This window comes from Stegodyphus dumicola, chromosome 1 (genome assembly GCF_044657685.1).
Source record: "Stegodyphus dumicola isolate Sdum_Otavi_A_Nest chromosome 1, ASM4465768v1".
In the NCBI taxonomy this organism is placed as follows: Eukaryota; Metazoa; Arthropoda; class Arachnida; order Araneae; family Eresidae; genus Stegodyphus; species Stegodyphus dumicola.
In genome coordinates, this window is record NC_140768.1 from 68,156,133 (window position 1) to 68,181,447 (window position 25,315).

Here is a 25,315-nt window from a genome sequence, read left to right on the forward strand (position 1 = left end):
TAAATTGTGTTTGAAATTGGCTACTGAAAAGAATGGATTTTTCTCTTCTTTTTTGTCTTTTTAGTGAAGTCATTCATTCCGGTTTACGTCAAATTTATATACTTAGATTTAAAGAAATTATTTTAATAATTAAAACTGGTAAAATGCGATATAAAAAGCAGCGTTTAGAAGGAAGTATGGTGAAATTTTAAGTCATTTTTTCCTTCTGTAAAATATTTACTGTACTCAAGAGTAAGAGATGCAAACAATTCCGAAGATCCTCTGTTGAGGACTAATTTGTGGAATAAGATGAGAAACAATAGGCTATTTTAATTGAATATCGAAAAAAGTATATTAAATTATAGAATATTTATGCGTGCTTTATTTTGTGACTTTAAAGTGAACTTGTATTTTTTCTGCTCATCTAGTCACGTTTACTGTGAGACACTATGTCACCTACGCAAGTCCATCAAGAACAAACGGCCTGTGTTGCTCACGGCGGGAGTGATTTTGTTCCACGATAACACGCGTCCACACTTCTTCAAGGTCCCGCAAAGTGTAATGGCCAAGTTCAAGTGGGAGCAGCTTGAGCCATCCCCCCGGATATGTTGCCCTGCGATTTCCATGTGTTTGGTCCGCTAAAAACACATCTCAAAGGGAAACGTTTCAATTCGGATGACGAACTGAAGGATGAAGTGGAAGTCTGGCTCCTGTCACAACGATAGAAATTCTCTTAACAGAGAACCCTTCGGCTCGTGAAACAGTTGGATAGTTGTGCTCATGTGTGTGGTGATTACTTCTGAATAGACTTCAATTATAGACGTAGCGTCGTTTCGTTCCTTTTCATTTGAACACCCCTATATAATATGTATAGAATATACATCTTTTGAAAAAGGTCAAATTTCTTTCCTTTCAACTAATTATTCCACAGAATATATCTATCTATCTATCTATATATATTGAAGAAGAAATTTAATCAGTCATTAACAGCTATTTATAGTTTTTATTCACTCGGGCAAAGCCAAACTACAACATTTCGGTAATTTAAAGTCCAACTTTTGAAAGTTTTAATTTATGGTAGAATTAATGCATCGCGGTTTCCAGTTTCTGAAGTTTCTCTAAATTTATTCAATTACCTTCCTGGCATTTTAGGGTAATCTTCTAAAACGTTTCTGTAAAATATATAAGAATTAAAGTACCTACTGAATTATATTTTTACATGAGATTCGTTTCAGTGTCATACGAAGAATATTACATCGGGAAAAATTAGAAAATGCAGTTTAACAATTCAGGATAGAAATTACGAGAATTTAATTGCTTACTAGATCGTATTTATATATATATAAAAATCATGTCATGTTAGGAACAAAGTGATGGTAACAGTCTGAATATATAGATTTCAGCATAAACTCTTTATTTTCAACTAATTAAACAGTTATTCGTGAAACGTAGCGTTTAAATTTATGATGTTTTAGAAGCTACAACTGACACTTTCAAAAGTGCCAGTGTTAAAATTTGTCATTTGTCAAATATCTATATAAGTAACACCTATACTGAATAATATGACTTCTTTGTTTTTAAGTCTCCTTGAATTTATTAAAAAGGCTAGCAAGTTGCAGCACTGATTGATAATAACTGGAAAGCAATGAGTAGTTATTTACTATCCTTTGAGAATGAAGTTGTAAAAACTAAAACTTTTTGCTTTTACGATCCGCAGTTATTCAGCAGACTGAAGAACGTTTTTTGGAAAAGAATTAAAAATCATCACATTTTTAACTTTAATAAATTTAAAGAGTAAAACAATCCTACTGAAATTACTACATTGAATGATTGAGGTAGGTAACGATTCGTTATGTGCGCAAGTTAACCCTTCTTGGGATCGCTTTCATATAGACTTGTCTACAGAAGTGATTAAATTAATATTATTAACAGCAGAAGGTAAATCACCAAACAGGCTCCATTATAAATACGCCTGTAAAATAGAGTGAAATATAAGGCTAACTAATTAATGTACACTTTTCTCACTTGGATTTGATTTTTTGTTGTGGTAACGTTAATGTCACTTTATTTAAACAATAGGAGGTTTCTGTTAATTATTACTGTTGTTAAAACTTTTAGAGCAAGGTAAAATCAAATCACCTGCACAGGGGAGTAGCTAGAAGGGGCAAGGGGGCATCAGTCTCCGGGTGCGTAATGGCAAACAACACATTGAGTTGATCAATGTTAACGAATTTCGCTTAGTGTGCATGCTCAATGGTGTACCGTTGGTGTGGGAGGAAATATTGACGACTAAGGGGGCATAAACAACACTACACAAATTAGTCATGCTGGTTTTACTGTTTTTACAATTGCAATACTACGGAAATTTGTTGTGTGCTTATTGCATGAACTTACGTTTCATTTCATTTTAGTTTATTTTGTTCATAAACATTACATTTAATATCAGTTATTTGACTTTAATTCAGTAATTTAAACTAGATTTATTCTTTAATTTGTGAAAGTATATACGAATGGAACGTATGGTTAATATTCAATTGCTTTTATGCCTCAGAAGTATAATCAATAAACATTCAGCTAATTTATTTTGTAACATTTCCTCTTTTGTAATCCTTTTCAAACGAAAATTTGCGTAGTTTACAACCGATATTTACACTCTAAGTAATGAAGCAACTTACAACTTAACAAATTTTAAAACCCAGAACTGTTTATGCCCAGGTAAACACAGTATCAATCATATACAGTATTTATCTTCTTTTAAAATTGCGCTAAATTCTACTCTGGGCATGCGCAGTAAGCGAAGTTCGTTTAACTTAGATCAACTCAATGTGCGGTTTGCCATTACACTCCCCGGGCGCAGAATCCAAGGGGCGCCAAACTGATGTTACGACATTTTAAAATTAAATGTTTTCCATCCTTGGAAAGCAGTAGGGGGCGCGAAATCTTCAGTTGTCCCTAGGCGCTGAAAATCCTAGCTATCACTCTGCATCTGCATATAGTTGTACATCATATTATGTACATACTCTATTACACTAATTATCAGATATCAGTGTTGATTACCATTTTAACTATAGAAATCTAGTTTATATATATATTTTGCGGTATGAATATTACAAATATTTCATTCCTGTTTTATTATACTTATGTAATAGTTGAATTTGCTTTTGAAATTATGAATTTGTGTACTTTCGTATTATTTCAATTCCATTTTCTTAGATCATTAGGAAAATTTTATTTAACTTTGACAATTTTATAAATATATGTAATGGTATTATTTGGATTTAATTTACCGTACGCAGTGACAAAGAGTAAGGGATGCTTTTCACATTAAAGCTTCATTTTGTCATTGTAGAAGAATATTTATTCCAAGAATTCTATTAGAAAAATTGTTTTAAAATCTTTCAGTTTATTTTTACAATCTTTCTTTTAATGGGAATAAAAATATTAGGGAAAGTCATTTGTAAGGAAAAACAAGAAAAAATCAACTAATTATTTTTAAATCCATTGCTGAAGTACTTGTTTCTTAACAGCAACGAATTAAAAAAATTTTTCAGCAGATGAAGTGTCCGTATCAATGATGTACTTAGTGTCTATATTGTTTAATTAATTTGCCCAGTAAATAAGCACAAAAGCAAGATATAAATATTTGTACATCTATTTATTACTATATTTGAGTAGTATTCACACACTGAGAACAAGATATAATCAACGGAATTCTCTTTTCATCATATAATGCTTTTTCATTTGAAACAAGGACAATTTAAATTACTTGAAAAGAAGCTAAGTAATTCTCAGAAAAATTAACTGAGCGAAATCAATTAGTTTAGTTCAGTAAATTTAATTAACTGCATATAATTTATTACTGAAAATGGAGATTGGAGTGAAATGTTTTCCAAGCTTAGAAATTGACAGACTTATTCCTCAATAAGATTAAGCAATATGGGTAGAACTCAGTAAATCTTAATAGTGCGTAACTGTTAGAAGTAAAAGACTTAAATTAAATTACAAAGGGCAAGCAGAATTTAATTATGTGTTTTAAAGCCTTCTTTGAACATTAAGAGATTAAAGTGATAAAATTAAGATTTGGTTAGCGCGAGTCTGGGAGTAAGTATATAAAAGGTTTCTTCAAGTCCCCTTAAGGGAGAAAAAGAAACAACACTGAAGAAGAAGATTTGGTAATTAAGTATTATATACGAGAAGAAAAGCAGCATGTTGCAACTAAAGCAAAGAGTGATTTTTAACTCGTTATTTTTTTTTCTAAACTCTGTTCTTTAAATTCTATTAAAATAGTTAAAGAATTTTACACATTTTTTACGTAAAATCGTAGAAATTTATGACAGTATATATAATTAACTCGTTTGCTCGACTAATAAAGTAACAAATTCGTAATGTCCCTTTGGTATACGTAAAGCCCATTAAGAATGAATGTTGCAGTAACTGTAGTGGTATAATATAAAGAAATTCGATAATTTGTTTACTTCCTTATATCACATATAGTTTGAATGCATTTTATACCTAATAATTTGAAGCATCAAATGAAGTCACGCAATAATTTATACGTAGATTTTTCTGGCAAGTTCCTATCTGATTTTGATGGAAGTTCCTGCATGCACATGCAATATTTCAGAATCTACGATTCTAACAAATTTTAACTGAAGAACACATAACTCGATATTTTTGAAAGAAAAACATTGTTCTCAAGTAGGTGACAGTACGATTTTGCCCATATCCATCCCAATTTTGAGGGAGAGAAACCCAGGAGTTGGGTGCTAGAGTCTCCAATCTCTCATCCTCTACTACCAATCTGCACAAGAGGACTTTTAGCTCGCCATATATTAAGAGTGCCTACTTGCCGCAAAGATACTATGCATCTACAAACATCCATGCATTCTCCGAGATTCGAAACATTGGCCTTTCGGTACAGTAGTCAGAGTCACAAACCACTAACCCGTTTGAGCGACTAATACTCAAGTAAGGGAAATATTTAAATAACAATATAAATGAGATCCAAAAAACTGAAAATATTGCACCATCTGATACTATACAGGCGTCTGAAAAACTGTAAATGCAGTTTTTGGATCACGGGATGAGTTGAATGTTATCTAACGGTAAAGATCCATAAATGATCAATTGAATTACAATAGCATAATAGCTGTGTCTAGCCTTACTATTACCTTATATATTACTTATTACTTAACCTTACATATTACTTTACTGGTTAAGAAAATCTCGAGATTTATAAGAGACCTTACTTTACTGGCTAAGAAAATCTCGAGATTTATAAGAGACCTTACTTTACTGGTTAAGCAAATATCGAGATTTATAAGAGACCTGGTAATTAGCCTATCACGGAAAGCAACTAAGTGAACAACATCAAAATTTCGATGTGTCATGCTAATACATATTTAGCATATATATATATATATATATATATATATATATACACGTATATATATGTATATGTGGGATTCTAACTCCATAGCCTAACATGTTTCCTCGCGCGCTGTCTAATTTTTAGCTGTTTACTTGCACGGGTGAAATTGATAGAACTCTCGCCACTTTGTTTTATGAAAAGGAGATGAACGATGTTATAGATATGTTATTAGATGAACGATGTCATATTAAGAAGTTTTATATGTATTAATAGATGAACGACACTATAGTATAAGGTATTTCTACCGCCTTCTTAGCATGCCTTAGCTTCTTAGCATTCTTGTATTTTGTTTGAACATGAATTGTGATTGCCCAAGACAAGAACCCCCCACCCCATATATATATGTAACTTACATTACTATTTTAAATGCAACTATACCTATTTCCGATTTCGTTTCGGTTTTATATATATATATATATACTATATATATAACCGGAAAGAAATCGGAAAGAGGTGTAGTTGCATTTAAAATAGTGATATAAGTTTATTATTACAAATAAATGCTCTTTGGAAAGGATCTATTAAGAAAAATCAAAATTTGTAAAAATTCTTATCTAAGAGTATCTTTACAACATTATATTTTAGTTAGATATATCTGAAATTATGCAAAACAGTTACGATTTAGACTACTAAAATCTATCAAGATAATTAACAGTAAGAGACTTTAAGTATGTAGAGAAGTCCTCAATTGGGATAGGTAATTCCCCTTTGCATTCATTATACGACAATCGCTCTCCATTGCTATTAAAATAATACTATTGATTGTAATTAATGGCATTACGAAAGATACAATATTTATTTAAAAATGTGCTAAGTTATGTGTTACGACAACTTCCCGTCACTACGTTGCATTATATCCTCAAGGCATTCGAGTCTAAAACATGCTCGAATGTAGTCTAGTAACATATCTGTTACAATACTGTTCTTTTTTATTACCATTGTGTTTAGATTCCTTTATGTATGAGCGTTTATAGGGACCAAGAACAATGTTTTAGCAAATAAACTGTAGTTATAGGTTTCGTTGCCGAAGATGTTTATAACAGATCTAATTTGCGAGAACCTCTCTCTCGCTCTAATTCGCGCAAACCTTTATGTCTAAGAGTAAAATGTAAATCCTCGGTTTGATTTTTGAACAAGAGAAAGTGGTCACTAAGGTGGCATCTAATTGATTAATATACATTACAAAAAGAAGTCAAAAGCACTTGCACAAATAAAATATATATTAGAAAGGTTCAGGAAAAGAATCCTCTTAAGTATGTTTTAAAATAGTCTGATTTAAAATTTCACAATAATGAAATAAATTTAGTACCACGCAGAACAAGCAAAATACTTCTCACACATGGAAATTAAAGAAGTGGTGGAGTGAAGTAAGAAGAACATATTTACAGATTTTTTTCCTTACGTATGAACTTATATTTAAACAAAACTTTACTGCCACTTTGACTTCAATAAGTCAAAATTCATTATTTGAGATGGATTGCAACAAAATCTTCAACATGGCTTCTCGTAAGCAATGCAATCTTTGATAATTACTATTTTAAGTTCTGCTGCTGTATTTTGTTGTTTATTTATAGAATAAACACAAATGTGAAAAATGTCGTTGCATTTTTTGAGGTTTCTTATGAAGTTTATGAAGCACTTCATAACGCCATTGTTCCTCCTTAGAAATCATTCTGTAACTGAAATTGGCGCAGAACAATTGCATTAACCTACTGGAAGTTTCGTTTTTCCGAATAACCAAATTTGCATAGGGTTCCTGTTACTGCCGTAATACTAAACATAGAGAATTAAACTGTCATAAACATAATACGTTAGAAAAATCATGCTACTAGAGAAATTTCCGTATTTTAATTCAAATTCCCTTGTTTTTCCAAACCCTTTTTTTTTTTTCAAATAAGGCAGGTTTACTCATTCTATCATTAACATGAAGTATAGTTTCCAGTGCTCTAAGTCAGGGTTTCTTAAACGTTTTAGTGTGGGGACCCCATAATATTTACGAAACGTTTGTGAGACCCCGTAAGCACTGAGGAAACCCGACACACGCGTTAGTGAAACTGTCAGTTTCTTCACCTGTACTATAATATACTAGTGTAGGTTTAGGTCATTAACGTTAACTTTTAAAGTAAAATGAACGTTTCTATTAAAAAAAAATACGTCGAAATGTTTTCGCTTTTGTTTGTTCATATTGTCTTATCCTTATCTACTTTCAGATATATTATGTAAAAATATTTTGTAATTGTAAAATTATTACAATAAGTTAAAGAAATATTAGAATTGCTAAACTTTTTCGCAACCCCTACTGCAGGTCCCTCGAGCCCAATTGGGGTCGGAACGCACAGTTTGAGAAACACTAAGTTATAACTTCTTCTTCACTATACTAATATTCCGCTTTCAGTTACCTCTATTATTATTTAATGGAATACGAAGTATTACTATTACCTTCAACATTTTATTGCTTTGTAATTATTTTCAAAATCCGACGCGATTCTCTCGAAGTTATCTTTTTCTCGCAATTAATTTTTTTAAGATAACTGCGTGAGTGAATATACATTTTGATATCAGAATAAATAAGCTTCTGTAATTGTAATTAAGTTTGTATGTTTCATCACTTTTATATTAGTTTTAATTTGAATATGGGATAGACAATGCACTTGTATCTAATTTACATTACCTACAATATTTTCGCATTTTACGCAAAATAAAATTTCATTTCATTTTCAAGCTGTCCTCATAAATTGCCTTTCAGGAGAAAAAGCAAGGAATAATATTAAATTTGTAATTTATTTTAAATGGACTCCATAAAATAATACGACGTAAAATCGCCTTATGTGATAAATTATAGAGTGTGCCTTATCTGTTTTTTGTGTATTTCGCTGCAGAGACTACTTGGTATTTCAGACAAGGAAGCATGAAAAATCTCCTTGTCCTCTCCAACATTCAAACCACGAATTTTTAAATTTTTGCGAGTATTGCTAAACATTTATACCATGAGCGATTGCACTGGAAAATGCATTTTTTACATTATTTTTCACTTGTAAGCCAATTGGGAAAAGACTCACTTTCAGAAGAATAATTCTTTACCAACTTCTAGGGCCAAAGTAGAGACCATTAGAAATTTTGAAATTTTAAACCAAGAAACATGAAAAGTCAAGGTTGCTGTCGCAAGGATTCAAATCACGGATCTTGCAGTTTTTTTTAACTGAACGGTTTGGACTGGATTGCATTGAATACAGGAGAGTACAAAATGACTATTTGCCTAAAAAGATGGATGCCTTGATGGAGGAACTTTCAAACCTGTCTGGTATTTACAACACACATGGGGAAAACCACCTCTCAGTTAACTTATTTGTCGAGGTTTTAATATAATTGAGGTCCATGAATAGCAATTATTTGCTCAGCCGCTGGTAGGCGAACCTTGCTAACCGCTTATTTCACGACACTATGAAATGAGAAATTCTTTATATTTTCGCTCATTTAAAGGTCAACTGTGGAGAAATATAAGATTCTATCAACTAAATCGAAGCGGTAAAGAATTATCGTCCACAATATTTTAACTTTTGCGCTACTATGAAGACCATTAAACATTTCGGCCGATAAAACACGAAAAATAAACTGTAGCCTCCATATATTCAAGTACCGGACTATTACCGACTTCAAGTTGTATGCCTTTCGCTAGTAGCTTTTTCCAATAGAAGGGAAAAAGCATATATTAAGACCTTTTGTGTCTGCATGGCTATATTTAAGGATTTTCTTTGTTTAATATGAATTATACTCGTTATTTAAATGATCTTTCTCATATTTATATTTTGAGTACACAAGAGATACTGGAAGCCCGGAAACTTCTTTTTATCTGATGGATAGTTATTTAAAATAACTTCAATTTTATTTCAAACTGATTTACTCTCACAGTGTTTTGGAAAAGATTGTACCATAAGGACTTAATGCAGATTCGTAGGTGTGTCTTCTTCAATACTGTCATAAAAAGAAACAAAAACATAGATTTTAATAACTGTGTATAATTTAGTTTATAAAACATCAAATCTCAGCCCTGTACTACATACAAGTGATAAGGATGTCAGAAAGTGTTGAATTCTTTCGATTAACATACACAGGAGGTTTAAATTTAAAAAGTGAATCGAAATTATAACAAATTACAATGGTAACCAGATAAAGTAAAATGATAACGAAAGTAAAATGATAACGAAAGTAAAATGATAACCAGAGAAATGTCTGTTTTTGTAAAACATTGTTTGTCACACACTCTTGAAATGAATAAAGTAAAAGTTTAGAAAACACGAAAATAGGAAAAATATCGATTCTATTGTTCAAATTTCACTCAGGAATGAACACAATGAAAGCACAATTCAAAAATTTCAAAATATAAGATATAAAAGGTTTCGCAATCGCTGATGAAATTGAAAAATTTCCGAAAAGATGATAGAATTTATATTTTACATCAAAGGAAATTCTGAAAGGACGTCTATAATAAAGTATAATAAAGCTGTGTGCAAACTCTCATATTTCTGAAAAGAGGAATAGAATAAATGTTAAGACGCTGTGCACTAATTTATAGTACAGTACACTAATTCATTCTCTGGAATTTGTCGTCTATTTATTTTTGCTCAATTATTCTTATGATTGGCTTCGTTTCCTTGAAATTGGAACACGAATTTCTCAAAATGACATTTATTTTCTAGGTAATGTCAAAGACATTATAACTTTGAATGTTATTTCTATAACATATGGCTACTTAAATTATACTTTCTTAAAATAATGTACATTTAAACATTCGAAAACTGAATTTAAACATGCCCTTTTTTTATCATTTTGCGATTAACTAAAATAGAATAAAAATTAAATTCAGTTTCTACCTCAATAATTAAGATTATTTCCTTATTTCCCACATCGTTAATGTAATGTTACAAAAATTTCTGTTAAACTCAGATATCTTAATTTTACAAAATAGTTTGCATGGAAGACTTTTTATAGTTGGTCGAAAAAGTCCGAACAGTATTTTGCACGTTTCAATAAAAAAGCAAATATTTAAATTAGCTTATTTCATGCAAGGATTGCTGAAACATATGCCGGTTTCAAAATTATTAGTAAGTTAAATGCAAGCTTGCAATATATTTGAATTATTACAATGGACCTTATCATAGAAAATGCATGAGTTTAAGAAATGAAACGTACTGTCTTCAGTCCTTTGACGCCACTGACAGGCGATAACAAAACACAGCTTTTAATGTCGAAGCTGGTAAGTAAAGAAGAAGCTATACTTATCATATTCTATATCAAAAAGCTGAGTAGAGTGACTTGCATTTCAGAGTGGATAGAAAGAAGTCTAAATTTGCAGCAATTTTGTTCCACATAAAAGACTTAAATAGCTAGACATAAAAGACTTAAAGAACTTGGCATTTGAGCTGGAAAAATGCTTTTGACTTTTTTGATGTGTGAGGCGTCAGGTACATCTCTAAAAGATCCGGGATCGAGCCTAGCACAGTAACGAAAAAGAAAATCAATATTTGCTGAAGGTTCCATCAATTGGTAATTCATTGTTTCATTAGTAAGCACAGACATTAATAACTCAAAAAACTTATCTTCAAAAACAATTTGTTTCTCTCTACGAGTACAGATATCATTATTAGACACACAAAGTTGCACTGCAACATAATCTGCGATTTAATTATATAGAAAGGAATCTTTTCCGCTCTCTCCTTCATCCACCGCTCTAAGCTCCGAAAATTATATAAACTCTGACTTTCTAGAATGTTCATTCTTTCCCTTATTCTCGAAAAGACACTACACTGAATACTTTTTCTTTACTTTATGCAGCGTGTGTAATTATAACAGTTTTGTTTTCATTATATTTAAGCACTACTTCAAGTTCAACGCATTATTTGACATGATTTAGCCATGCAAATGATTGCAGCTGCTTTTATTTTACGTAGTCTGCTCCTATGAAAGTTTTCAAGGAAATGCTGTGCGTTTGAAAAGCGAGTGAGATGCATTAGGTCAAAGTAAAGGATGGCTATCTCTTCAAAAGAGGTTTTATTGATTACAGAAGACATTATAATGAAAGATTTTAATAAAAGACATTTAAATGTTTACCATGGAGAAAGAGAGGAACCATGAAATAGTCCAACAACTAACTTCAGGATTTAAACCCAGGCGATATTGTTATAATTCGGAATCTAAGTAGTTGAAAAAGAATTAAAGGTGAGACAATAAATGCATAGTGACTTTCGAGAGAGACGCTCAGTACCAATCATGAGAATTAAACTGCTGCCCCAAATTATTGCAGGTTGTTCGAAACATCGAAATAAGTTGCATCTGAGAGCTTCATGACCGTCTTTCGTTTCTCCTCAGAGGAGATTTATATGGGAAATTTACGTCCCATTGCTCTGCGTAGACGCGACAAACTTAAAATTCCCTGCTTTATCTGAATTTCTAACTATTTTTCCATCGACTTCAGAGCTAGCATCTCTGATCTCAACCTCAACACCAATAAAACGATGATAACAGCAGTCGGAATTGGTTTTAACACTTTCGGCTACTACTGGACAAAAGAATTCTCATTTTATTTATTGCCAGTTTTGTTTTTGAAATCCATATTTTAGGTGCCTGGAATGGTTTATTAAAAATTACTTGTTGAATCACAACTAGTTATGCATTTTTATCTTTAATATAAATTTGATATGTTGCTTAAAACGTATTGTTTTATCAATTAATAATTCAAATACAAAAAAATCGAATTTTTAATTTTATTACATTACTTGTCATAAGAATATTTTCCTATAAACAAATAAAATACTGCATGTTCTAGAAAGGTAGAGAAAGGTTCTAGAAAGGTCTTTATCTTTCTAGCTATCATATTTCAAAATATCATATTTGCTCTTCTACATTCAAATATCAATTTCAATGAGGTATAGAAAAAACATTTTTAGTTTCTTCAATTTTAACAGAAGGTGCAATAACAAACCCACTGTGAATATAAAGTTCTTTAATGGCAGATGTTATTTCATACAAAAAGTGAGGCATTTCACATAAATAAATAATTTGCAATTTTGAAATACCTTATACTTTTCCTAAAGTTTGTTAAAGAAGTTGCTATTTTGGGCCCGACAATGACATCTTGATTAAATAATTATCATTATTTTATAATAAGTAATGATCGTTTACTATCTGAAGTTACAAACTTATACTTTGAAGGAAAGAAATGAGATGGCCTTATTAAAATATAAAAAGAGCGTATAAACTTATTTCAGTTAATTTAGTTCTGTATGTTACTTTATCAGATTTATATCCCTTTCTAACGACTATCTTCGTATGCTTATTACGAAACAAGTAAGAAAATTTTTGAAAATTATATCTTCACTAGAAACTTTATTTTTGAACTTAAAATGTAAACATGATTTTATATTACGTAGAAAGTGGTTACAGCTGTATATCAATTCATTTAAGAATTATAAATCTCAAATTATTACTAGGGGTCTTAATTTAGAAAGAAGCACATGAAAAAACAATCGGAAATTATAGTATAGTATATGGATCAAATCTGCAACAACTACAAAAATACTTTTTTATTTATTACTTAAAGAAGGGGACGGATGAATTTCAGAATAATGAACCTGTTTGTTCTCTTATGCAGCTCTTATGTTTGTCCTAGCATTATGTAAATAAAAAGAAATATCCTTATTTGATTATGATTATAATTTATGAGAAGTCATGCACTAAAATTATGAATAAAATTTCTACATTTGATGCAATTTAAATAAAAGTGCTTACTACACACTTTATCTGTCTTCATAGTGGTAATATTTACATCAAATGTTATCTTCCTTACAATAGACAAAGACCTTTAAATTACACAGTTAAATTCTCTGTCATTTTGCAACTCATTTGAAATAGGGCGTTTGTAATTAAAGAGACCTCATTCTTAACTCTCTAGAGTAAAATTTATTCGATATATGTAGAGGACGTTTAGCATATGTTGTTGCATACTTTTGTATACTGGCCATTGACCAACTTTATCAATAATTCTCTTTTCAGATTTCTCATCCGTAGGAATTTCATTAGGTACAATTTGTATCGTCAAGCACTGAGCGAAAACATCAGTTTTTCCATCATTCACGGAAGTGAATCTGTTCTACTTCCTGATTAGATAAGAGTGAGAACTGGATATTTTAGGCTAACGTAGGTAGTTTCAAAAAGAAACATCCTCTAGATTTAGAGGATCAATCTTATCTCTGAATAGTTCTTTTTGGTGATTACTGATAAGGTGATTTCGGTGATTCCTGTATTTTTCTCGTGAGTCGATTAATCTCCGTCTTGCCTGCAGGATCCCAGGTTCTGTTGAATTCTTTGCGAAGACGGTTATGTCTAGTAATCCTAATATCAAGGGCGTATAGAAACTTCCCCTTTTTTCAATCATCGCTGGCTGGTGTATTGGGTTGACGGAGAAAGCTTCGTAAGTGTGGGGTAAGTTTTACTGCAACGGAGTCAATATCAGTAACACACTTGGGCTGTGATACATGAATAGAAGAATAGGTTGCAATGATGGAGAGTAGTTTTCAGTCCATAAAGGTGTGGGGAGAAGAGTGTTTCATGCTCCAGTTCTAGCGATAACAAAAGCGCAATCTGAGGAAAGTTCAGTCACAACGCCCAGTGCTATAGGGATATTAAAATTGGTCAAACGCACAGTTCTCATGGGTGCAAAAGAGACAGGGTTATAATTATTCATGATGGGTTTTGGATAGCATGATTGAGTTTTCTGAGTTTTCCCGCTGAAGTTTGAAACAAGAGAACAGTCTTCGAGTATAAAGATGGCTGCAGTTAACTCAATAATTATGCTTTTAGCTCTGTCAAGCTTTTTAGTGAAATCTACGACATCAGAAAATTTCATGACTATTTGTGGTTGAGAACAAACAGTTCATGACTACTCTCTCAGAGTTAATCATTTTGCTCTACATTTCACTTTTTAGCTTAATACATACAACTCATAAAACGTCAGTTCCTGGACTCAGTTTACACAAGTAGCAGGTTCTGATTTAGATTCAATGGGAAGATAGATGTAAACATGATTGTTCTCCACTAGTCGGTGGAACACGAGACCATTGACGTTCGTAGAATTGCATCCCCAGTCAACGTGTCTAGAATTAAAATCCCCATTGCTCACTGTGGGGGCTGATTATTAAGTAGTTCCAAATCTGTAAGGTTCAATCTATTGCCCGATGGATTGTACAAGGTACAAAACACTGTATCACCGGATTTTCGGGAGTTTCATATTAACACACACTGACTCGAAACTCTTGCTGTTATCGGCTGTATTGAGAGAAAAACTCAGATTTCGCATAATGTAAATGAGGACACCTTCAAAATGGCGGATATGTCGTTCACAGCAAAAGCATGGAAATTTTGAAGTTTTAAGCTTTTCCGTATGGTTCTTTGTAATAAACAAAACTTTCACGTTATGAACACTATTGAAGTGAAATTCATGCAACGGCATATTAAGATTCTGTGCATTCCTTAGCACTGTTCTTACGGTTGCAAAAGACACAGAGTTCTAATTATTCATGATGGGTGTTGGAGGGCCTGATTGAATTTTCTGAGTTGCTTCCGATGAGGTTTGAAACAAGAGAAGAGGTTTTAAGTATAAAGATGGCTACAGTTACCTCAGTAACGATGCTTTTAGCTTCGTCAAGCTTTTTAATAAGTTCTACGACCTACGAATATTTGTGCTGAGAAGTGTTCATGAATACTCTGTCAGAGTAAATAATTTTGCCCTACATCGCATTTTTGGCTTAAGGAAAAATATACAACTTCTAAAACTTAAATTCCTGGAAGCAATTGGCACACGTATCAGATTCCAATTTAGGCTTGGTGCAAGATCGTAACTTATGATGATGGATCTGACGCACTTTTGTGAAGATGGCACTGAAGAAGGCAGCTTAAGTATTTATACTCGGAAATTCTTTGTTTGAATTATAAGTGATGATTGTAGAAAAGCTCATAGGAATGCGGATTTGTGCAGGGAAAGAAATGCTGTGTCAGTGCAGATGTGAAGGGAGTTATATTATTATTTACATTTAGATTTGAAATTTAAAGACGTACTGCCAAATAAGTATTTTTTACCTAACATGAAGAAAGCAAAGAAGCAGGAAATATGCAAGATTAATCCTGAAAACAAAAGAAAATTAAATTCGCAAGCAAGAATTCAAATGAGTCAATTCCTTTGAACGTTTTCAAGGAAGAAAAAGAAGAAAAATAATAATTATTTTCTTACATTTCTAGGATTAATTTCTTATATTAAATGTTTTTTGCGTTCTTCTTGCTAGGTAAAACCTTTACTAGTTGATGAAAATTCGAAAATTTTCAATTTAGGCTGTTAGGCGTTTTGCAGAATTTTAATAATTCTAAATCAAATACTTTCCAGTTTTGTTATATATATATAATGTTGAATGATCTTAAATTCACTTAGTTCGAATATATATTTCCAATTTTGTTACATATATATATATATATATATATATATATATATATATATATATATAATGTTGAATGATCTTAAATTCACTTAGTTCGAATATATATTTCCAGTTTTGTTATATATATATATAATGTTCACTTTTGCTTTTGCTTTTTTTGCAGTTAAGGAGTTTTCTTTACAGAGATTTATGCTTTTAAAGCAATAGAGGTTTAGAAAATACTAATTAAAAAATATAATTAAAATTCTGATTAAATCAAATTTTTAATTTTTCATAGTTTAAATTCAATTTCTGTTCCATGAAGATCGTATATGTAACGTTTTCTTATTTCTTATTATAAACTATTCGTTTATATATATATTTACACACATAATTTTATAAATGTTTATCGACTAGAGCCGATCTCAGGCTGCGACCAGATCATCCTGTTTATCTACGTATAAATAAATCACCTACGTAATTATTATCAAAGTACATCTAGTAAAATGCTTAAAAGAAAATATATAGTTATTAATGAAGTACTAAAGAAGGCCTTAATTGATTTGATCAGTATCAAATGTAGCTCATTTTGAACTTTTAGCTCACTTTTTGCACATTTAAACACTTACATTACAGATAGAATCTGAAAGTGCATTTTAGTAGAAAGAATACTAGCATAAGTTTTATTATTATCTTCTCATTCTATGAATTAATTATTAGCCAAAAAACTATTGAAGAAGTAACCTGAGCGCACCTTCATTCCATTTTTTGTTAACAAAACTGAGTTGGATTTTGTTTAAGATTCAGTGATTCATTGTACTGTAAAACTCTGTCTTCTCTTCAGAAACCAGTTACACTAAGCATGCATTTCAGTCATCTTTAGTTCACGATTACCTCATAGATAAAATACCACAGATATTAATTTCTAACTGTTATAAACATTAAACAAAGACGAGAAAGTAGCTAAAATAACTGTAATATAAAATATCAACCAATCAGATTTCCTTTATTCACTTTTTCTTATTTTACACAAATGCTCTACATGCCCAATATTTAAACCAAATTATAAATAATTTTACAATAAAATTATATACAAAACATTTTTAAAAATATAAGTAATAAACGAATTTTCGTTAAGATGATTTACAAATACAACATTCAACACATTGGTATAGCTTGCTAAGCTTCATAAAGAGCTGCTGAAAATACATTTTGAAATGCTGATGCATGTATTTTCAAAAATCAAATATATTTTATCTGAAATAGTACAGAAATACATAAGCATGAATTCGTCTGAAAGGATTCCTATCTTTTTCTACAGAAATAAAACCGGATCATTTCATTCGTCCTTCCGCGAATGTAGAAACGGGTTTGAATAAACATCATATTACATCGTTCGAAAAGTATGGAACAAAGAAGGGAACGAGTTCTTCTAAATTTAAAACATCTAAAATTGCGTTTAGATCCTTGGGAAAAAAATGAAAACGAAGGCTTCTTTTCAAAGCCATATTTGGAGGCTGGGTTTGAATGGACGTTTCCTTTTTTTTAACGATTTTGTCAAAGCATATTCACATATTAGTTAAGAATAAAGTTGAAATCTCTTAGCAATGGTATATTTCAGTTATCTTTTTATTTATTATTAGTTTTATTTATTGAAATAGTTAAATTATTGTAAAGAGTTAAAATTGGTTTGAATTTTCTTTTATCTGACTATTAAATTAATCAAATGCTAATAAAAATACAAAGTATATTAAAATGAGCAAAACGAATTACCTTGTGAAAGTTTTTAATCACACTTCAATGGTTTTGAAGGTGAACATACAGGGTGTCCATAATTTATTCATCAGATAAAAATAGCCTTCAAATAATACCGAATAAGAGATCTGACTGAAATTTATTTGGCGTTTCAAGAAATTTTATAGTAATACGCTTCAACATGAGCATCATTAGTTGCTCGAAGAATATCAAGTATGTCCTCTATATCCCTCCAGAAATTTTTAAGTATTTGTTGAGATCACAGTAGCTGTTTCTGTGGTGATTCGAATTTTTAATTCTTTGATGCTGCGAATCTCAGCAGAAAAAACTTGGTTCTTTAAGTATCCCCAGAAAAAGAGTCGAGTGAAGTGTCGTCCGGGATGGCCATGAAATCGTCCCATCTCTACTAATCCAACTATCTGGCCATGTTTCACCAAAGAAATTACGCACATGAGTTGCCCAAATACAGGGATACGATTTTCTGAAGAATTTGATTATCACTACAGATATAGTCAAGGGTGTCTAAACACTTTTTACGGACGAATAGATCATCAGGTTTGATTTGTTGACAAATCTGCAATTTATACGCAATCAGTTTCAACCGTTCACAGAAACCTCTATGAACAGTCGATCAGTGAATTTCTTTTTGCGGACTGGCATGGCGAATTGGAGTTACTGTGACTGCGCACAAATACACTCTTTTGCAAAAAAATCGAAGCACCATGAAGCTTGTTTTTGATGAAATTGAATATGTGCATAGCTCATACACAGATAATAAAATGATAAAAAAAATCAGGGTCATAATACCTGTTCACGGCTCACAATTACCCATTGAGTGTTCAAATTAGTAGTTAGTCGAACCGCCCCTGGCGGCAATGCATGCTTGAATTCGTCGAGGAAAGGAGTGGTAGAAGTTCCTAATGTCATCCTGCGATTTCCTAATGTCCTAATGTCATCCAGTTGTCGCTCCAGTTCTGCGATATTTTGTGGTGCCCGAATATGGTGGCCTACCATGTCCCAGACATGCTCGATTGATGAAAGGTCCCGTGACCTTGCTGGCCAAGAAAATGGCAACATGATGACGTGACATGAAGGGTAATGCAACTGGCCGCAGGATGGTATCAACATATCGTTGAGCTGTTAAAGATGTACGGAGACTGACTGAAGATGATGTGCTGTCATAAGAAATACCGCGCCATACCACCGCACCAAGTACCACACCATACCACCACGGCTGTATGCGTTTGTAAAACAAAGACTGGAACTGTTGGCCCCGTCCAGACACAAGAGTGAAGCGGGATTCATCGCTGAACACTATACGATGCCAGTCTGATGGCAGCTATGATGATCGGCTACGACAACACTCCAGACGACTCCGCGCTTATGTTGTGGTGTCAAAGGCAAACGTCTTAAAGGCCTCTGTGAGTGTAACCCCGCCTCAGACAAGCGCCGTGAGATGGTAGACGGTACCACAGGAGGCATAGACGTGGCTGTAGTGCGGTGAATAGTCGATAATGATACTGTTGGGGCGGTTCGGGCCTGGCGAACAGTCATCCTATCTTGCCTCATATTTTTTATCCTTGGCCTTCCTTGGCCTTTATTTCGTCGGTAACTTCCTTGTAGCACCCATTGCTGCCAACATCTTTGCACAGCAGTATCTATACGCTGCAGGTGGCGGCGTATTGCTCGGTATGACCCACCCAGCTTTACGCAAACCTACGATGCGACCACGTTCGAAGTCTTTTAGTTGTCTGTAAGGTCTTCGATATCGTCGTAATGGCATTTTAGTTGATTCTTTACGAAATTACAGTGGCAGAAACAACAAAAACAAAACACACACACACACAAAAAAAAAAAAAAAAGAATAAATTTTCCACCTTTGTTACTGTTTTTATTCTTTGCGAATTGCGCACTAGAAATGCGCTCTATGATCGCAATTCCTGTTAATTTGCCTTGAAACTTTGATCATATGCATGCTCGATCAAGGTGTTTTTGCATACCGAATTTTGTCACGATCGCAAAAGTCCTTCTTGGTGCTTCGATTTTTTTGCAAAAGTGTGTACATCCCAAATGACGGAAACATTTTTATTTTACACAAAGAGATCTGTGTTCACAAGCGGTCCCTTCAAAGATAACGCAGTTACTTTTTATGTGTTCGTCAGCTCAGGTTGGCGGTAAGAAATTTTTTTAAATAAAAATTTCTGCTTCAATTTAACATGCAGGAAAGAAGAAATCAATTACTCACAACAGAAGTTATAATATCTTACATGTTTGTAGTACAATTACAAGCAGCATTTACTTCTTCGATACTTAACATTGCTTTAGTTAAAGAGTCAGAGACTACAGTTCTAGCTTTTCGAACTACTAAGACTGATTCCTGCCTCTTTAGCATTTCACTTAGACTATCATCGAGGTGATTGAAAGCGTGAACAAATGAGACACCGAAGTATATTGCATCGTATATTGCAGAAAAATATAATAAAAAAGTACCTTAACTATTTAGGGTAAACTAAAAATCTAATTGACTTCCAATTAATATAAATTAATTGTAAACTTCAAGAAGTGACTTGATATTTTGCAGCGAGGTTTTATCCCCTTAATTTGGTTAAGAAAATATGACATCTGACTGAAGAAAATCATTAAGTTGCAGAACTTTAAATACGAAAATACTTGAGAATTCAGTTAGGTGTCCACCACAGTTCGTTAAGCACGCTTTTGAGATTATGCTAGATGTCTATGTTCACTTGTTTGAAACTATTTCATATTCTCTTGTTATAGATGCTACAAGGTCTTTAACAGTGTTAAATATTATGAAAAACAAGTAATTACTTTATGATATGAAAAGTTTATTGATTATCTGTATACTCTATCGGAGAGCTAGTACTAGTATCTATACTTTCACAGCCTAACTGAATGTTCTTTTGTGTATAATATTTTGATAATCTAATTTGTTTGGCTTCTATTTTTAAAATTTCGTTCAGATTATTATAGGATCTAAAATTAGGTCCAGATGAACTGGAGTATATGTACAAAATAATGATAATAATAATTTTAAGACCCGCTGCTGTTAATAAAAGTATCAATGAAGCTAAAACCTTCTTTTCGTAACTCTTTGTTGGAGAGGATGTGTTCAATAAGCATAAGTCACATTTCGGGGAAACAATGAACTTCATACCTGAAGCACAGCGACCTCATCTTGACCCAGGAAAGAGGGTCTTTTCAATTTTCTGAGAATATCAGGCGGAATGATGATTTGCGGTTCTGAGCTACTTTAGTTATCCACTAGGATAAAGTTATTTCAACAAGACCCCGTTTCGTGAATGCTTCTTCCCAGAACCGAGGCCTCCTGGTTACAGTTCCCAGTAACAATTATAGATGACCCCGTGGGGAAATATATTGCACATGACAAAATAAGAGACACAAACACTTCCAATTAATAGTACACATATAAAACTGCATAATAGAAATGATTCGAAATTCAGATGCATAGCAACATTATTCCAGTGGCATAGTGCTAATTAAAACAAACAGTTCTAAGATTAATATTCTCCTTCTTCGCAGAAATTTTCCATTATTGAAAATGCTACTTCAATTGCGTTATCAATTATAGTTTTGTAAACTTGTTATCCATACCCAATTTTCTTTTATGACCTAATTGCGGGTTTCATCTTGGCCATTAAATTATTTTTCAACAATTCTTTGCATCAGAATTTAGCTTAAAGGTTTGTAGACTAACAAGCGATGTCCAATTAACAAGATCACAACAATTTTTCTTTTGCCTCCTTCACACAATTGCTTCTATTCTACTCGCATGCTGATTTTCTTTATTTAATTTGCGAGTATGTTTTGGTATAAATGAATCAATTCTCTTATGTTGTTGATTTGTGGGGAGAAAGACAGACAAAGGATCTTTCCTTTAGTTTTTTTTATTATTTTGATATTAAGGCACGTTAAAAATAAATGTTTAATTAAAGGAGGTTGATACATTCTGAACTGAATAAGATGTTGTTTCAGAGTAGTGAAATATTTGATTTCAACAATCACTAATAAAATATAAAGCATTATTAATTTCTTTTGCAAAAGAACGGAATATTGAGAATTATTTTACTATTAATCAATAATCAATAAAATGTTTTGAAAGTCCAGTAAAAAACTTCTGTTCTAATTATTTTACAAAAATTAAGAATTAATTACAAAATACATTATTGATTCGGAGCTTCAAAAAGAATATCACATAATACAAATTTAACGCATTATTAATTTCTTTTTCAAAAGAACGGAATATTGAGAATTATTTTACTATTAATCAATAATCAATAAAATGTTCTGAAAGTCCAGTAAAAAACTTCTGTTCTAATTATTTTAAGAATTAATTACAAAAAAAATTAAGTTTTCCGTTTCCGTTATATGAGATTATCCTACTTTAATCGTATCATGATAATCAAACGTTTTTCAGAACGAACAGAATTCTATAGTAATGGTATGTGATAGCTGATTTAAAGTAATGCCTTTTTACTTCCTTGTACGAAGTAAAAAGTAAGTATTGTAATCGCGAAAAGTTTCAGGCAGCATATTTCAACGAAAATATCCATTTTCAACTCTATCGAATGCAATTTAACGATGTTTTTGCGTGATATCTGTACGTAAGGACAGAATAAAATACTCTTTTCCTTCAAAAAATTTTAAATCTGCTTTAAAATTAATTCTGAAGAGAATTTTTCGTGGCGTCTGTACGAACGTATGTACGTACGTGCGTATCTCGCATAACTCAAGAACGAGTAGCCTCAAGAACGTTGAAGTTTTGTATATAGGACTGCTATAACATGTAGATGTGCACCTCGTATTTTGGTTGCAATCGGCAGCTCCAAACGTATGTAAATATATTTATATATATATATCCACTCTATTACCCGGCTCAGTGATCTCAGTTTCTTTACTCTTATATATTTGTAAATTGTAAATTTTTTGCTTTAAAAATGGTCGAATTATGTTGTTTTTATCTTCCGGTTAAGGATTTTATGCCTTTAGTAAATCTGTGAGCAATATTTTTAGAATTATCAGCAATTTTAAAGTTGTTTAATTGCCGCTAAGCCTGTTTTTAATGGCGGCCATTGATGTTTACATTTGAAACAGAAGACTAGTGGATTTGTTGCCAATCTAGAGAAACTTAATTTCGCAACAAGAAAGATAACGTATTCATTTATTATTGCCAATTAAATCATGCTTAATTCTTTCTGGAATTTTTTCGAGGAAATAAGCGTTTGAGATTTACTTCGTAATTTTTAATACAGATATTTTGAGTTTTTATGTATTTTTGCCTTCTCGCGAAGTGAGAACTGAATTAATTAAATGAGAAATACTCAATCGTCTGTGAAAAACTGTTTCCTTTTTGGTTTTGTTTGCTTAATTTCTTTTATACATAGTTCTAGCTTTATTATAGTATTTGAATAGAACACGTGGCAACGATTAGATAATTCTTTAAATGATATACATTTTGTGCATTCTTAGTTATAATATGAATGAAATATAATGCTGTTAAGTTAATCTAGTGCCAGAGTGTCGCTATGGTAAACAAAGTGAATTTTAAAGAACGCATTTATTCTATTGTGGTTTATGCGCTGTCGGCGAAGTAAGTTTAATTCAATCTAATAAGTTTAAAGAAAATGCAAGAAAAAATGCGTATAATTTAATATTCCGTACAAGGAAGTCATGTGGTGTACACATCAGATTTTTTAATTAAACTGACAGTATAAACGTAAATACATTTTACCGTTTGAGAAGAATCATACCGTTATTAAAACGTAAATTGTTTTAATGGATCCCACTGTTCCACTCTTGATAAGTAATATACTGTTATAAAGTGAAAGATAACTGGATGACCACCTATGTTACGTGAACCGGCACTTTGCCTGAATTGATAGAGAATTAAAGAGACATGTAGGTCACGAAAGGACGGCGGCGTTGTAGCACAGGATATCGCAACATAATATATTACAACGGGAAAAATACGTGAGTTTTAATTATTTCTAATTACAAAACAATGTACAAGCATGTCATCCAGGATTTCAGACAAATTTTTTTTTTTTTTTTTTCCCAAATGTTTACCACACTAGGAAAGAAAATTAAGAAAAAATTGTTCGATTATGCATATATTCCCATTTAGTTTTAATTACTTGTTATAAACACATAATATTCTGAGTTTTTTTAAACACCATTCTTTTTCTGAAAGGTGATGAAGATTTAAGTTGACTAATGGTTCAGACATTGATAACTATTAAATCAAAATATCAGAATCACAAATGAAAAAAAAAAAAAAAAAAAAAAATTTATAAAACTGTATAAAGTAAAAATATAATAGCAAAATGTGTTATAACTACATATGGAAATTTGAAATTTAAAATTTCATATTAAAGCAATATTAGGGTTTATAATTAATTGTCAGACGAATGTGGTATCAGAGAAAAACCAAAACAGATTAAAATGTGAAGGCTATGAAAACACATTTTTTAATAGTGTAATTTACATAGCAGAAGTGTTTTAAAATCTTGATTTTGCTTTTAACCTTTAAGATAAGCAATATCAATAAGATGAGCAAAGTCTTAGAGTCACATTGCGGTCACCGAAATTACGCTTATCATCTTATCAATCTAAGCATAATGTAATGAAAATGCAAATACCAAAATATTTCCGTAATTAGCATTTTAGTTTGCAGCAAAATGGAAACTGTTTTTCCCTAGAAAGCTACATATGTACTTTCTCTGAAAGAGTAGTTCAAGAGAATTTCTTCAGCCTCTCAGTTTAATTATGTAGTCTTTTGTGTACTAGTTTCGTTGAAAAGCGAGGCCTTTTCTACTATTCCAAAGCAGAACGTAAAAAGTGATCCTCTCACAAGTTGTCTTGGTTATTAGTTTGCGGAGTTTCATTTAATTAATCCAACAGTTAATTTTTTATTTTAAAGCAAATTTTCTTTGATTCTCGTCTTCACTCATGCTTTCTTGCCAGAATGTTAATAAGTTAGCGAGCGTGTACTCAAATGAGGTAGAAAGAAGTTAGGAATTAAGGGAAGATTTTGGAAGCTAATTTTTGAAGGTGATGATAGGCTATTATTACTACAGTTAAGTTTCTCGTTACCTATTTTGAGTTAAAACAGAAGTGTTGGATTTGTGTACGCCCAAGTGGAGCCATCAGTGAAATTATATTGAGTTAAAAAGTTTTTTCTTTTTCACTCTTCTCTTGAGTTTGTCATATTTAAGATCTGAGGATAATTCTTCACACAGTCGTCTTGGTCTCGTTACTTTTATGTTACCGAAAAACACGAGATTCTATAAGTTATAGGTTCAAATACTAGGTAAGGTTTAAATCATCGAGTATTTAAGAAGACTAGACTCAAGTACGATATGGGTGCTTAAAATAACTCTCATATGGTCGGTTCTAAGCGGAAAGGAATGTATGTGTCCTCATATTCTTAATTAGAGTTCTGTCGATATAAATTAGAGTGGTGTATTGTGAAATGTTTACTCGAGTGAGAAATCTGGAGGGAGGTCTGAAGAGAGGAGGGCACATAGGAACCTACAGCTAAAAAATTATGTGTCAATTATTGTGTTGAGAAGAAAAGAAGATTGAGGAATATTATAGCCATCATGAATGCTTACAGGTTTAAGACATAGACAGTATATTAATATTCCAA

The 25,315-nt window shown here is 31.9% G+C and overlaps 1 protein-coding gene across 1 annotated transcript in view; it reads right to left on the minus strand.

Annotated features, from left to right (window-relative positions):
• Positions 1-25,315, minus strand: part of LOC118198090 (SCY1-like protein 2) — a 459,500-nt gene that overhangs the window by 78,751 nt on the left and 355,434 nt on the right. The window lies entirely within an intron of this gene.